Here is a 2,500-nt window from a genome sequence, read left to right on the forward strand (position 1 = left end):
GCAGCTTTCAGCCATAGTGTGGTCTATTTTTACAAGACTTTTGAACATGTAAAATATGGGAAATTACATGGAAATTCTTAATTTTTCTAATTGAATGAAACAGTAATCTCCTCAGTAACTACCTCACTGTACTCCTGAGTAACATCCTCACTGTACTTCCCAATAACCACCTCACTGTACTCCCCAATAACATCCGTCACCTCAATAATCGGACTGTACTCCTCAGGCACTTCACTGTACTCCTCACTATGCTCCTTAGTAACCACCTCACTGTGCTCCTCAGTAACAACCTCACTGTGCTCCTCACTAACCACCTCTCTCTGCTCCTCAGGGGTTAGATGGCATCAGTAGGTTAACCCTTTCTACTGTAAATAGAGGTTAGATGGCATCAGTAAGTTAACCCTTTCTACTGTCAATAGAGGTTAGATGGCATCAGTAAGTTATCCCTTTCTACTGTCAATGGAGGTTAGATGGTATTTGATGGTCCTTCCCCTCCCTTCACGTATCTGTGAAAAGTCTGATATAGAAAAAATATACTTCTAAATATTGTCTCTTCCCCCCGTTAGCTTTCACTCTCCCTCTTTCCCAAATAATCTCTCTTGGATGTGATTATTCAAGGGGATAATTAAATGTAAACTGCCCAGTGTAATTTGTCATGTCATGTGAAGGACCCAAGGCGTTCTCGCTGCCAACAGATGCTACTCAGCAGTTCTCCTGCGGATCAGAATCCTTCACATAGGTCAAACACACACACACACACACACACATTTTCCTTTGCAGACCGTGGTACAGAAACACCAGATGGCTAAAGTTGGAGGTGTATTTCCTTTCACCTCTGAGACTTGATGGCTACATTTAATCTACGACAGGACATTATGTCATGCTCAAGAGCTTCACATGGAGGGCTTCATCTAGATCACGTCAAACTCAAGGCCTGCAGGCCAGATCCAGTCTACATTGGAATGACTGAAGCCAAACTATGACTAAAGCCAAACCAAAACTCTTTCCAAACATTAGACCTACATTTGGGATGGCAGGTAGCTTAGTGGTTAGAGTGTTGGACTTGTAACTGAAAGTTTGCAAGATTGAATCCCAGAGCTGACAAGGTAAAAATCTGTTGTTCTGCCCCTGAACAAGGCAGTTAACCCACTGTTCCTAAGCTGTCATTGAAAACAAGAATGTGTCCTTAACTAACTTGCCTAGTTTTAAAAAATGTTTTATTTCACCTTTATTTAACCAGGTAAGCTAGTTGAGAACAAGTTCTCATTTACAACTAAAGCAAAGCAGTGTGACAGAAACAACAACACAGATTTACATGGAATAAACAAGCGTACAGTCAATAACACAATAGAAAAAAAGAAAGTCTATATTCAGTGTGTGCAAATGGCGTGAGGAGGTAAGGCAATAAATAGGCCATAGTAGCAAAGTAATTACAATTTAGCAGATTAACACTGGAGTGATAGATGAGCAGATGATGATGAGCAGATGATGGTGTGTAAGTAGTGATATTGGTGTGCAAAAGAGCAGCAAAGTAAATTAAAACAATATGGGGATGAGGTAGGTAGATTGGGTGGGCTATTTACAGATGGCCTACATACAGCTGCAGTGATCGGTTAGCTGTTCAGACAGCTGATGTTTAAAGTTAGAGAGTGAAATGTAAGTCTCCAGCTTCAGGAATTTTTGCAATTCGTTCCAGTCACTGGCAGCAGAGAACTGGAAGGAAAGGCGGCCAAAGGAGGTGTTGGCTTTGGGGATGACCAGTGAGATATACCTACAGGAGCACGTGCTACGGGTGGGTGTTGTTATCGTGACCAGTGAGCTGAGATAAGGCAGAGCTTTATCTAGCATAGACTTATAGATGACCTGGAGCCAGTGGGTCTGGCGCCGAATATGTAGCGAGGGCCAGCCAGGAACTATTGAACTGTTATAGGCCTATATGGAAATATAGGAATATATTTTTTACTTGGACTTCTCAGTAAGCGTTCTTACTAGTATACAAATTGAAATGCGTTTTTTTTCTCTCTGAATGCACATACCTGATAATGTGCTTAGGTAATGTTCATGAGATTATGATTTTTTTAAAGTCTTTCACTCTGTTATCGTGACATCTTCCATACGGCTCTTTTATCCCATCTTGTGATCTGTAAACTTTGATTTGATTTGTTTCTTTGCCGTCTTTTTGCTGGTACATTTGATGTGCCATGTTAGATAACGCATTCCCAGAATTAAATTGAAGAGAAAGCATGTCTCTCTCTGTTTCCAAGAGGTCTATTCTCTATTGTATACCAAACCTGCCTTTAAACCCTGTGGAAAACATGTACTGTTACACTCAAAGATTCCACCTGCAGTACAAGAGAGTCAAGATGGCCAAACTATGTTAAATGTGCAGTAATTGGAAGGAGTGATGTCATAATAGAAACATGTATTATTTGACTAACAATACATTGTCTTGGAAATGTGATTTTTTTTCTTAGACTGTATTCGTTAAGATGCACTTCTT

Source organism: Oncorhynchus gorbuscha, unplaced genomic scaffold, assembly GCF_021184085.1.
Source record: "Oncorhynchus gorbuscha isolate QuinsamMale2020 ecotype Even-year unplaced genomic scaffold, OgorEven_v1.0 Un_scaffold_3065, whole genome shotgun sequence".
NCBI classification, from domain to species: domain Eukaryota; kingdom Metazoa; phylum Chordata; class Actinopteri; order Salmoniformes; family Salmonidae; genus Oncorhynchus; species Oncorhynchus gorbuscha.